General features: G+C 40.0%; 1 protein-coding gene and 1 pseudogene across 3 annotated transcripts in view; one reads left to right on the plus strand and one right to left on the minus strand.

The window, feature by feature from the left end:
* nvd (cholesterol 7-desaturase nvd) overlaps positions 1–14,948 on the minus strand; it is a 131,554-nt gene that overhangs the window by 95,843 nt on the left and 20,763 nt on the right. The gene's annotated exons all lie outside the window — the stretch shown is intronic.
* On the plus strand, positions 13,972–14,916 carry LOC147643600 (uncharacterized; annotated as a pseudogene).

A 14,948-nucleotide genomic window follows, 5' to 3' on the forward strand; every position in this document is an offset into this window, starting at 1 on the left:
GCTCGAGGATATCGCTTGGAACACTTCCCGTCTACCATTCATGGTCAACATGGGTTGAGGGTATCACGAGGCCATGGATCATGTTCTTGATGACAACTGCATGCAAATCCGTATCAACCTCGGCCCGTGGAATCTCAGCGCATATAACATCGTCGATTTCGTCTGGAGTAATTTTATCATACAGCCAAATCAGTAAGTGCGCATGCGGCAATCCTCTCTTCTGCCAATCTACTGAATACATCCAGCACCGCACAGATCCAAAAACTCCATGTTTCACAATGAAATCCATCAGTGACTTGAGCTGTTGTCTGAAAACACGGGCTGTGATGTTATGCCTATCCCTATATGATTGTCCAGGAAATAACAGCTTTACTATCTCGTACAAAGCTGGATTGCATGTGAAGGTGATAAAGAAGTCTGGACGGCCGTAGCAACGAACATATGCCATGACATCTTGAGCATATTCCTGCATGTGGCGTGGACTACCTATGTATGAGGATGGCAAAATCGTGAGCTTTCCAAAATTTGTTTGTATTACGGTCATTCATCACAGCAAATGGATATATTCCTCGGACCGAAGTTTCGTCTGATTCAATCGGAGGAACAGCAAACGTTCTGTTTCCATTTTTGCATACATATCGACAATGTACTGATGAAACAACTGACGATATTTCAATATATGATTGTCATCGGTCCTCCGAACCATTAATCGGTATGAGTAACGGTTCATCGCGCTGCACTTTTTATTCGTTTCTACACCATTGACTGGATCTACCATCCTCACATTGAAATGGTATCCATCGGCACCATCCCAGAAGATGAGTGGATACTGCAAAGCATCGTAACAACGGTGAGTTTCTGCGACGTTTACCAATCGATCGTTTCGTCGATGGAGAATAATATTTCGAGGTTGGAACTGATCCCCGACGATGACAATTGCCACTTCGTCTATAGTTGGAGCATTATATCTCCTGATATGTTCTCCAGCAGGCGTTTTGTCTGCATGAATGACAATTTTATTGGTATCCGAAGGTATCATATCACCAATGAAGTACATTTGAAGAAATTTATGTTCGCTGTCTGGGAACGGAAGCAGGGAACCTGCTTTGTGATAGATTTGTCCTTTGATTTTAAAAGTTGGCATGAATTGCGCATTTATAATTTCCGCACCAAGTGACGTCGTTTGGAAGCAAGAGTTGTATTTCCTTATGTTCGACAGGAAATGCTTCGATTCAGCAGTAGATCAAGCGAATAGAGAGTGCAGAGGCTCTGGTGGTGCTTCAAGTTGAGGCAATTTCACTTTCCCGAAAGCGCAACACAATCCAATTCGAGCTATAAACAACAGTTGTATTATATCGGAATGCAAGACGATTGTATTGCAGGTTTTGATCTTCTGCAAGCTTTAAACGAGCTTCAGCTACCCTTGCCCTGTCGCGTTCATTATTTTGAGAGTGTATCAAATCGATTGCTGCAGAACGCGACTGCCTAACTCTCAATCGTTTTCTCTTAAGCCTATCTGCTCGTCTTTCTGCTGATTCCGCTTTGTGCATCTGCATTGCTCTCAGCCGCTCAGTCTCTCGGATGGAGGCCCGCTCTTCGTTAGTCATATTCGTAATCTTACGTCTGTTTGCTTCTGTATTCCGAGTACGACGAACCAAACTCGACTTCTTGGGTGGCATGACTTCGTTTCTTACTGAAACTGACCAAAAAAATAGACTTTTTATCTCCAATTTCTTCTTCCAATATGTTTTGAATGTTTGACAGGAAATGCTTTGATTCAGCTGGCTGCCTGTAAGGGGCGCAGCAGTAGGGGCACGGGAAAACGCGAAAAAAGTGATATATTCGCAAATGCAGATACGCTATCAACATCAAAAGTAGACAATAACCGAGCTGGAACCTCTACGCATGTTGTGTCAAAATTTGGGCTTAAACGGTTCAGTACTTTTCAAGTCTATAATGGAAGTAGACACGAACAGATTATTTTTATATTTATAGACTAGCTGTACCCTGCCACGTTTCTCTGTGGCATATTGTGGATAAGAGGGCACTTCTGAATACATCAAGGTTATGGCAAAAGCATCTTCCTGGCATAAGGTGAAGAAGGCAGTCAGAGTTGTCGTAGGCGGATTCAGGACTCTTTCTTGCACATTTAGTTCTGTGAAATAGATACGTTGACCATTCTCCAAATTGACTGCCAAGTGAACTACAGCTGGATATCGTTCATGAATTGGGAACGAAAAAATTCGCCATGCAGCCTCGTTGCTGCTTATGTATCTTCCAGCCTGGTATTGAGAGATTTCATCGACAACTCGTACTCCATTGCTGTCACCATTTTCTGCCTGAACACCAAAAACTGCCATATCGCTGCCTTTATTCACGTACTTGCAGTTATATTTAATCGATTTCACGGAATTGCAATATGTATGAGGATGGCAAAATTGTGAGCTTTCCAACGTTGGTTGTATTACGGTCATTCATTACAGCATCCCGCAAATGGATATATTCCTCGGACCGAAGTTTCGTTTGATTCAATCGAAGGAGCCTGACAGTATATGCAGACCTGATGCATCCGGCCAATAACGACATTGCGATTCGAGCTGTAATCAACAGTTGGATTATATCTGAATGCAAGACAATTGTATTGCAGGTTTTGATCTTTTGCAAGCTTTAAACGAGCTTCAGCTACCCTTGCCCTGTTGCGTTCATTATTTTGAGAGTGAATCAAATCGAATGCTGCAGAACGCGACTGCCTAACACTCAATCGTTTTCTCTTAAGCCTATCTGCTCGTCTTTCTGCTGATTCCGCTTTGTGCATCTGCATTGCTCTCAGCCGCTCAGTCTCTCGGATGGAGGCCCGCTCTTCGTCAGTCATATTCGTAATCTTACGTCTGTTTGCTTCTGTATTGCGAGTACGACGACCCAAACTCGACTTCTTGGGTGGCATGACTTCGTTTCTTACTGAAACTGACCAAAAAAAAATTAAATTTTAATCTCCTATTTCTTCTTTCAATATTTTTGGGATGTTTGACAGGAAATGCTTTGATTCAGCTGGCTGCCTGTAAGGGGCGCAGCAGTAGGGGCACGGGAAAACGCTAAAAAAGTGATATATTCGCAAATGCAGATAAGCTATCAACATAAAAAGTAGACAATAACCAAGCTGGAACCTCAACGCATGTTGTGTAAAAATTTGGGCTTAAACGGTTCAGAACTTTTCAAGTTTCTTCTTTCAATATGTTTTGAATGTTTGACAGGAAATGCTTCGATTCAGCTGGCTGCCTGTGGCGGGCGCAGCAGTAGGGGCACGGGGAAACGCTAAAAAAATTGATATTTTCGCAACCGCAGATAAGCTATCAACATCAAAAGTAGACAATAACCGAGCTGGAACCTCAACGCATGTTGTGTAAAAATTTGGGCTGAAACGGTACAGAACTTTTCAAGTCTATGAAGGAAGTAGACACGAACAGAGCATTTTTATATATATAGATAAGGGAAAAGAGAGAGATTTCTAAGAATAGTGTAATAAAATTTAGAAGGGGTAGTACACAAGACGTCAGGAAAACAAAAACTTAAAGGCATGTGTGTGAAGATAAAGTTGACTTTGAGCAGTTAGTAAAAAAAATATTCATAAAAAAAACTCCAAAACTTTTGTCACTGTATTTACTTTCCTAACATTTTTGTAAGCCTCATAATTATGACGAGAAGCGACGCTGGCTGTTGTTGTTAAAATTTGATGTCTGGCCCAGTTAGTTATTTTTTGTGCCCATGTATGATTTACAGCAAAACCATAATTTTATTGCATTTCACATGCTTAACCTTACTTATATTCATAGTTTATAAATCTGCTATCATGTTTTCTATTGATACATATTTCAAATCTATAATTTATTTGCTGCGCGCGTGACAGAGGATTTTTTACTAAATATATAAAATATAAAATTAGGTTGTTTGGTAATGACATACCGGTTTCCTTATTGATTTTTGACGACGATTTTAACATAGTTATCATTGTCAGATTTAAGTTGTCTTTGATGATTTTCTGTCATTTTGATGGTAGCTTGTACATGCCTCTCCTAAAGAAGTCCTTGTCTCTACTGGCAAAAAACTCGGCGATTCGATTTTCACAATCCTCCCTTGAACTCAATTTTTGTCCATCGAAAAAATTTTGCTTGGCCAAAAACAGATGGTTATCGCTTGGGACAATGTCCGGACTATAAGGTGGATGCATTAACACTTCCCAACCAAGCTCCCGTAGCTTGTGACGCGTCACCAAAGATGTATGGGGCCTGGGGATAACTCATGCGGCACCCATACATCGAGCTATTTTGTTAAATTTTTCGACTTTAAATGCCTATGAACGGTTTCCGTGCTTAGTTGCAGCTCCTCTGAGATGCTTCTAATAGTCACATGACGATCTTTTTCCACTATTTCCATGATTTTATCCGTATCAACGGTCACTGGTCGTCCGGAAGGCTTGGGTGTTTCGGTATCAAAATTGCCAAATTCCTGAGCGAGCCTATAAAGGATTGGTATTTTTTTTTTCCTTCTTGGACGTTGATGCACTAAGGTCAGTACATTCAAGTGGCCCGTATGACACCAGGCACGTGCCTGTTTGGGTTAGGTGTTAGTAGGCGCGATGGAAAATATAGGACAGAATACGAGGAAAATTGACTACCGGCGTGCTGCCAGATTGTTAGCTTGCATGCTTACTAAGTGTGTTAGTATTAAAGATTTTAATTTGGGAAGGGTATCAACGTTAGAGATTAGTGTGTACAAATCATTATAATTTGCACATAGCACTTTAAAAGGTTCATGCAGTTCAAAGGAGGTTCTACAGTGGCGCAACACTAATGGGATATAGGATCTAGTAGTTCTACATGGTACATGGAAATTAAGCTGACTCAACAAGTCAGCACTTTCCACATCACCATGTATGAGGTTAAAAATAAAGGTTATCCCTAGCATCGTTCTACGATTGGCTAAGGACGGCAAGTTTATTAATAGGAGTCACTGGAGTAGGAAGGTAATCTTTCGTGTGCATCCCAATTTAAACCGCGTAGAGCGAAAAGTAAAAAGTTCTTTTGAACCGACTCAATGCGTTTACTATGGACGCCGTACTGAGGGCTCCAATCGCAGCATCCATATTCTAGGATAGGACGAACTAAGGAAGTATATAAGGATTTAGTAACATAGGGGTCATTGAATTCCTTCGACCACCGTTAAATAAATCCAAGCACACCCCTGGCTCTATTCACCATAGACGAAGTATGATCAATAAAGTCAAGTTTTGGGTCCAAACGGACGCCCAAATCGTCAACAGAATTAATTCTTTCCAAAGAGCAGCAGTTCAGCGTGTAAGTAGCAAGCTTAGGAACGACACGTGAGAATGTCATTAGCTTGAATTTCGAGTCATTTAAGTTAAATAAGTTTACACGGCACCAAGTTTGAAAATTATTAAGATCTGTTTGTAAATCCGACTGGCAGGCAACGTCATTGTATTGCACGCAAAGCTTGACGTCATCCGCGTACATAAGCACTCTGGAGTTAGTCAAGACTTTGGGCAGGTCATTTATAAATAATGTAAACAATAAGGGTCCCAAATGGCTTCCTTGCGGGACGCCAGATGTAACCCTTAGAACATTGGATAAATTATTCTTAAAGAGGACCTTTTGCGTCCTGTCATTCAAATAACTTGAGATCCAATTAAGAAGATCACTTGGAAAACCCATTGAATCGAGTTTTCTAATGAGGAGAGAATGGTTAACAGAGTCAAATGCTTTACTGAAATCAGTATAGATTACATCTGTCTGACAATTATTATGGAAGCCCTTTATAATATAGGAAGAGAGCTCCAAAAGATTTGTTGTTGTTGATCTTCGCTTAATAAAACCATGTTGACATGGAGAAATAACCGATCTACAAAGGTGCTGTAAGTGAGGGGTGATAATGTTTTCAAATAATTTAGGGATGGCCGACAACTGAGAGATTCCTCTATAATTGCTGGCATCCAATTTGCTACCTTTTTTGTGGAGAGGAATAATAAACGATTCCTTCCAAATAATGGGAAAGTGGGAGGTTTCCAAGGACAATGTAAACAATTTCAGAAGGGGATAGCACAGGGCGTCGGCACAATACCTGAGCACACAGCCAGGAATTCCGTCGGGACCTGGCGAATAAACTGGCTTGACACGATGAAGATCTAAAAGGAGAGAGCTTTCGTTTAGGCTAGGACAGAAAATTAAGTTTGACTTGGGTATGTCGTAGGAATAGGTCTGGTGTAGATACGAAGAGCTAGAATAGGTTGTTTGAAAAAACTGCGAAAATAGATCGGCTATTGCCTGATCATTATTTGCGGTAGTATTTTCAAATGAAAGCGAGGAAGGATTTGTTTTAGGCTTACGTTTAGTGTTAACGAAATTATAAAACTGTTTTGGGTCCTGTGAGAACTGGGCCCTACAACGAGTTAAATAGTTTTTATAACACTGCGCGTTCAGAACGGTAAAGTTTGACCGAGCTGATAAATAGATGAAAGGGCAGATTGAGAACTGGTGATTTTAAATTTAGCATACAGTCTAGATTTTTTATTTTTAAGTCGGCTCAACTCTTTAGTAAACCACGGCGGTTTATTCGAGCTTGGCGGATAATATAACGGAACACATTCAGTAAAAAATGAATTCATGGCACTGTAAAAAATATCCACGGCAACTGCCATGTCAGTGCACATGTATAGATCAGACCAATTTAACTCGTTTATAAAATTATTCAGCCGTTCAAAGTCCGTTTTGCGAAAACATAAGACTTTATTGGCTGGACGGTCAGAAATATTCTGTACGTCACACCCAATATCAAGAGTCACATCGAAAGTTGGATGATAAGGATCTTCGGGCTGCATCAGAGGCGCCACCCTTGCTAAACTGACTCTCGCAGGATCAGAGACGAAGCAAAGATCAAGCAAGCGCTGTAAGGAATTTCGCACATGGTTGACTTGAGACAGCGAAATGTCAAACAAGCCAGCGATAAAGTCATATTGTGTAGGTGTATTAAGAGTATTGGTGGAATTATTTGAGCACCAAATAGCACCAGGGATATTAAAATCTCCTAGAACTACCAACTGGTCTCTATCCAAAAGTCTACTGGAAACCATCTGAATAGCGGAAAGGTGATTCCAATAAATAGGAAGTTCCGACAGTGGAGGTATGTAGGAACAGGTAATAAAAATGGAGCTACATTTCATAGATAGCTTCACACAGAGGAATTCAACATCGTTGCATTCCTCGAAGGTTAATAATTCTGACGTGAGTGAGGAGTCCACCGCTATAAGAACTCCACCCCCGCGTCTGATAGGGCGATCTAGCCGATATACCGTGAACACAGCTGGAAAAACTTCGGAGCTCAGAATCTCCGGCTTTAACCAGGTTTCTGTGAGCACAATTACCTGAGATACAAACGAAAGGCTATCAGAATACAAGTTAGGAAGCTTACTACGTAAGCCTCTTGCATTCTGATAGGAAATACCTAGGGAGTGGGTTAGTTTTTTGGATCGGGATTGGAAGACTTAGAAGGCGCAGTGGTATGATCAGGCCTGGGAAGAGTTATTCCTACAGGCCGCTCTTTCTTTTTCTTCGCCTCGAACTCCTTAACAACGATGTACTCTGGCCAGAAGTTGGGAGAGCAAATCGTTAGGGACATTTATTTTGAAAGATGAAATTGTCCCTTGCGTAAGAAAATTTGAACTTTTCCACTTTTATCTTCATTTTTTCGGCTTTGGTTTTGCCTTGTATAAAGGCGAGAACATCTTCCGATGTTTGGTCAGGGGAAAGCCGCGAGACAAAAATATGTCTCGTTGGTGGCACAGCTATAAGGGCTTTTGGCAAGGCAGATTGGTTATCTGCCGTGCCATTGTCGGCCGGTATTCCGGGCCTAACACCCTGGGCAGATATATCGTTAAACACGGGACTTTGAGGGGTCAATATTTGCGACCCCCCAGGGGATAAAACAGAAATCACCGGCGGTACGGACACTCCCGCTGCACATTCGGATACCGAATCTTTTCTAGCGCTCGATCTCAGCACTCTTGGAATTAATGCTGAGGTCGAGGGCTGTGCCGAGGGAGGCTGCTGCTGAGAGCCCGCTGCAGGTAGTTGGGGTCCGTCTATATGCTGCCCACCAGTAGCAGTTTTTTTTCGCCTAGGAGACTCATTTAATAGCGTAAGGCTATTAAATTGGGTGTCCAGCGCCAAGAACATATCAAGAGTTTTACGAAAACTCGTTAAAATGCCCTTAAAACCGCTTTTGGTTTGCCGCATGAAAGACATCATCTCCCTTTCTACATCGCGACAGGCCTCACAACAGAAACGCAGGCCGATGTTTTTTTTTACATCGTCCACCGTCCGAGCTGCAACTCCAATACACTTGGCGTGCATGACGTTGTCCCACAGCCAGCAGCCGATTGTAAGGTCACCTGCAGCAATTGCCTTTTTGCAGGTTTTGACGAAACAGACAATATTTCCGGACATTATATGGACTTACCACTGTACTTGCACTTTGAAAAAATAACAACAGAGCTATTAAGAAAGAAGTGAAGAGTCTCAGCGAGATCGAGAGAGCGGGAGAGCGAATGAGATCAGATGAGATAAGAAGTGCAGCAGCCCAGCTAAAGCGAGAAAGTGATAGAGCGTGGGAGATAGATAGATAAAACGTTTAGCTGTTGCGACGGCGCAAACAAAAGCTAAACGAAGAAGGCACAAAAAGGAATGCAAAATATGCAAAAGCTAACACTAGCAGCACAACTAAAAAGGAAAATAAAGCCAATTATGTACACAAATTAGAATAGCTGTATGCACACGAGAAGTGAACGGGAAGTTATAAACACAAATTAGAAAATTTAAGTTAACCCCAGTGGTTAGAATCAATCTTTAATACAAAACGGGAGCGTAAGAAAAAAAACACGTCCGTTCACTTGGAAAGATGAAAGAGATTTCAACTTGATTTGCTCAGGTTGTTTCATATACATTACATCACGGAGCTCACTAATGAGATAAGTGGAAGAAACATCAAGCTGGTGCATATAAATACCACATTCGATTGCTACAGCAATAATCAGTCTTATTGATGAATATCTGGCCACCGGCGAAAACGTCTCAGATTAGTTGATACCAAATTTTTGCGCAAAGCCCTTTACGACAAGCTGTGACTTTAAACGTTTAACAATGCCATGCTTATGTCGCTTGACCACGTAGACCCACTTGCACCCAATAGCCTTCTCCCCCCCAGGTAGCTCGACGAGTGTCCAAGTTTTTCTTTTTTGAAGACTATCAATTTCCTCTTGCATAGAATTCTTCCAGTCTTCTGCGTATTTTGAACTAAGTGCATCTTTTAAGTTTGTTGGAACCTCAACATCTCGTTTTTTTATGACATTGACACTTTGGTACTCCTTTCGAGGTCTCCAACGCCGCCAGTACGAACAAGTTTTGGTCTCCCAGGACTCCGTTTATCGTTTAACAGCACCTCTGCTTCTGGCAGCACATAGTCATCTGAAAATACCCTCACTTTTGGTAGCTGGGTAATTCATGATACCGCCGTTGCTGCTCGACTCATAATGATATTTATCATGAGAGGTATTGAAAAAATTTAGGAAAAAATTTTAATAAACAAATTCTAAACTAAATATGAAGCTTCGAATTTTTTACAAGCACATTTTTTTTAATTGTTAATTAAAGTAAATCATTTTCAACCATACTCACAAACTTTTTTAGAATATTATACGACCAACTGGGGATTGAACCTACGTCTTAATGTTTAACAGTCAGGCCGCTTACACATCGCGCCACGTAGACAACTAAAATTGAGGCGGCAATATACACACATGTGGATATCGCGTGTAAGAGGGACAAAAACTTAAAACCCTTTATGAACATTTATTTTTTTCGTCGCTTGATATTCAACTTTGCCGTCGCGAGGCGATCGTGACGCGTTGCTCAGGGGTTAGAGCACCCGCCTTTCAAAGAGGCTAGCACAAGTTCAAAGCAAACTTTTTCTAACTTTATTTTTTTAAATTTGTTAATTAATTTGTTAATTCAATGAATTTTCTTTAAAAATATTTGTTTCTGTTAAAGATTGACCAACAAAGTTCCAATAAATCAATAACTGTGGTTAAATAAGATAACAAAATTATACTACATAAAAAGTACACAAATTCTCGAAAATATAATATTAAGCTCATATTAATAGAATTCTATTCTCTAAATATTTAAAAAGCAAAACGTAAAATACTTGCCGGGATTTTTATTTTCGTCGGACTTCGTGGTAAAAAAAAAATATCCCGAAAGGCAAATACCTCAGCATAGAATTCTACGTTGAACGGAGCAGCGTTCGATTCCCTGCTTGACATAGTTTTCTATCCTGAATTGCTCACCGCATGAAGCAAAGTCCGACTAGGGTCTACTTCTGATGGTTCTTTTTTCTTGCTTTCCTTGCTGATATATGTGTCGGGCTCATTTTCGTCATAAGCTGAGATCTCTTCAATTTGTGGAGAGAAAATAAGTTTATTATATTCTTGCTTCTGAAAGTACCCCTAAAATATTACGTCAAGTGACTTCGTCAGTTTTCCCTGACATGAATTATACAAACGGTAAGCAGTAGCCGTATCTGAATACCCTACAAAAACATACTCAATTCCTTTTGGTTGGTATTTACGAAAATCTTACTTTTCCAATCCGATTTCTTTAGCTCCGAATACATGGCGATACATTCACAAGTGGTGATGACTCCGATCTATTCCGCAAGTATGCCGCAGCTTCTACGGCTTCCGCCCGAAATGCTTTGTCCACATTAGCATACTGCAACATGCTCCGGGCCATCTCAAAAAGGTCTCTATTCGCTCTTTCCGCCACACCGTTTTGTTGTATACGGTACAGTTAGCTCTCTCTTTCTCTTTTATTCAAGTACTCCCGTCCGTTATTGCTGCACAGGATTTTAAGCCTTTCTTCGCTTTGTTTAGCTAACTTGGCTTTAAACTCGATGAATTTGTCGAAAACTTCATTTCGCGTGTTCACATATGCATTTATAGCGATTTATCGAGATCCACCGTTAGATGTGTACGCGTTGCAAAATATTGTTCGTCCTATTTTCTGCAACCTTGGGAAACGACTTTACAGTTATCTCGCATGTCGCAATGATTCGCCTTTATTTATTTCCGATTTGGTCACTATTTCTAGAAAATTCTATATTTCCAAGGCCTTTCGACATGATGTTATTACCTCCGTGAAAAATTCTTTTTTTCGTTGTTCCTTAATAGGTGTAAAACTAGAGCGATTGGAAAGCAAAATGCGTCGTGGCACTGTCCAAGCACATTCTTGTCTCTCTCCTTCGTCCAGCAATTTGATTTTCAGCATACTCAACGACAAAAATCTGTCGCGCATCTCGACAGCAACAACCAAATTTTCGAAGGCGTCACTTAGAGCAGGCAGCAACAAAATCATTATAACTTCTTCGGGTAGCATCACAATATCAGAATATCAGAAAACTTGTTTATATGCGATCCAATATTGTCTTCTTCTGCCAATTTCATGCAAAGCATGTGCAAAAGTAGAAATAAACGGTTATGACCGATGTACAAATTCCAAGAAGCTTGTTCGGTGCTTCTGCTGCACTAATACCATATATTACATGATTTATTTGAGACGGTTTTATGTGTAACATTATGCTCGCAAGAGCTTTTTCATCATTTATGAATGTATATTAAATGCTGCCTTGACTTATTCCCTGTCATTTTCAATCTTTACAATACGACGGCAAACCAATGCCTACAAAATCTGCGTATATTAAAAAGCTTTTAATTTGCACAGCCCATGCACTGTAATTGTCAAGTCTTTCTATGTTACTCATACTCGTATTAATTTTTCTGTGCTTAATCGCGAAACCACAAGCCCTAAGTCAAGAACTTTCCACTCAGGGAATAGATCACTATTTACAGGTACTATTACACGCACACAATCGCAACCGTGTTTAACGCGAAGACATTCACTCGGCCTCAAGTCCAGAACTTTCCACGCAGGGAATAGTTCATTTTTTACCGGGATTGAACAAACACGACCGTCAAAAATTATTTTTTTCTATTACTTTTGGACATTGAAGAAACTATTGGAAACTAGCTGTACCCTGCCACGTTTCTCTGTGGCATATTGTGGTTATGCGTGCGCATAAGAAATAAGTCAAACAAAAAAAGAATAATTTTCAAATTCATTTAATTCTGTAATACTTGCTGGTATACAATATTCTTCGTTTCTCTATTCTCCTCAATTTCACTTTCCCGGAAGCGCAATCCTTTTGGTTAGTTTTTGAATTTGAGAGCCTGGCAGTATGTGCAGACCTGATGCATCCGGCCAATTCTAGCTATAATCAACAGTTGGACTATATCGGAATGCAAACTCGACTTCTTGGGTGGCATGACTTCGTTTCTTACTGAACCTGAACAAAAAAAAAATACAATTTTTATCTCCAATTTCTTCTTTCAATATGTTTTGAATGTTTGACAGGAAATGCTTTTATTCAGCTGGCTGCCTGTAAGGGGCGCAGCAGTAGGGGCACGGGGAAACGCTAAAAAAATTGATATTTTCGCAACCGCAGATAAGCTATCAACATCAAAAGTAGACAATAACCGAGCTGGAACCTCAACGCATGTTGTGTAAAAATTTGGGCTGAAACGGTTCAGAACTTTTCAAGTCTATGAAGGAAGTAGACACGAATAGAGCATTTTTATATATATAGATGTGAGTGCTTAATTTCAGAGTTCTTAGAATACACTCGCTGTGCAATTACAAAACAGAATCAACAAACAAAATCATCTTATCGATATTCAACGATATATGTCATTGCCATACCACTCTATATTTTTTAACAATTTTTATTCAAAATATTAAAATTTTAAACAGAAGTTTGCAACGCAGTGAAGGAGTCACTTCCGACCACTTAAAGTATATGTATTCTTGATCAGCATCAACAGCCGAGTCGATCTAGCTATGTCTGTCTGTCCGTCTGTCCGTTTCTACGCAAACTAGTCTCTCAGTTTTGAAGCTATCTAAATGAAACTTTGTAGTTAATCTTCTATATACTCTCTCTCGTATATAAATATGTCGGAACGGGCCGGATCGGACAACATATCACATAGGAACGATCCGAAAATTTTTACAACAAAAATTTTAAATTTGAGATAAAGCCCTTTTATATTATTCTAGAATTTCAATTTTAGTTTTATGAAATCCGGAAGACTATATCTTATAGCTCCCGTATAAACGATCGTAAGATATAGAGGAAAATGCAAAACTGTGGATGTAGAACTGTAACAATAATAAGTAGGGGGGAATAAAATGAAGGCAGGCATTACATTATTGCTTTTTAATATATATAATTTTTATTTTATTAATTCATAGTGATCGAAGTTTTATCTCCAAGGGTATGTACACTTAGGCGTGCCGCAGTTAGCTTCCTTTCTTGTTATTATTTACGGTACTTAATTAGAACATTAAAATCTTTCCACTTTTACTTATTTTCTATCTCCGAATTTTAGTTGTTAAGACCCGTTCAAATAGTACAGGCCAAAAAACTTTTTTGGGCTTACGATGCTTGATTTAGGCTATTAAAATTAGTACCCAGCCCCAAGAAAATATCATTAGTTTTACGCAATCTCGATAAAATCTTTTTAGCTCTTTAAGTTTTGGATTGCTGCAGGTTTCGCAGATCACCAGTGCACTTGGCGGGCTTTATGTTGTTGCCGTCACCCAATATTAAGTCATCTGCAGATGTGACCTTTTTGAGGGTAATTTAATTATTTTAAGTAAATAATGAAATCGCAGTAAAAAAAAGCAATTTTACCTATTGCTCTCTCTTCTTCTTCTCTCACCTTATCTATTAAGCAAAGCTACATTGTAAGCGAATAAATATTGAAGCCAAGCGTCCGATTGACAGAAAATAAAAATGTCCTATACGGAAAACATGGTTAAGCCTCAAAATGAACCGCGAAGTGACGTGGACTTCTACCGAGCCAAAGCCCAATCCCTTCTGCGGCAATTGAACTCGATGTATTATTATATAAACGCAGAGTCGGTAGATTAGTTTGATGAAGCTGATTTACTAGCGCGAATGTAGTGTATTAATTCCTTAATCCTGGCCTTTGATTCCACACAGACTTCGCTGGAAAATTTGTACTTTGTGGAGATAGCGAGCGACCATCGGATCGAATTTCCCATAGCGTTTATAGATGTAAAGGCGAAAATAAATAGAGGTTTTGCGGCGCATCGCAAGTCGTAATCCATCGACATTATTAATCATCCGGATCTTTCTTTCCGATCTAGGAAGGTTGTCAATTCTAGAGATAGCTCGGTTCAGTGGATCCTATTCTGATTGGTCGGATTTTATTGCGACGTTTACCACGGTCATCGGAAATGATGAGGAGCTAAGTGGTATTGAAAAATTACAATATCTAAGGTCAAGCTTAGGCGGCGTGGCTCTAGAAACCATACGTTCGCTTAAGCCCTCGAATCCCACTTATAAAAAAGCTTAGGATTTACTCACAAATCGAATTAATAATAAAGTTTTCAGGCACACGTACAGGCAATATTTGGCAATATTTCTGCCAAGGGTCTTCGGGAGCTAAGTGATTACATGAGTTCACATCTGCGAGCAATCCGTATCCTTGCCACTACGCAACAAATTTTGGATGGATTGCTAATTTACATCGTCGCACGAAAGCTGGATCAGGGGACGCGCGAAAAATGGAAAGAGGATTTGTCCATCAACGAGCTATCTGTTTGGGATTCTATGTAGTCGTTTGTGCAGAGGAGGTGTAGGATGATGGATTGTTTGGATTAAGCCTTGGTAAAGCAAACACCAAACCAGCAGGTGGGAAAAAAACCTGCATAAATATAGCTCAAATGCATTAATTGCTTCAGCTA

This window comes from Drosophila serrata, unplaced genomic scaffold, assembly GCF_035046125.1.
Source record: "Drosophila serrata isolate PLE 108 unplaced genomic scaffold, ASM3504612v1 contig_265, whole genome shotgun sequence".
NCBI lineage: Eukaryota > Metazoa > Arthropoda > Insecta > Diptera > Drosophilidae > Drosophila > Drosophila serrata.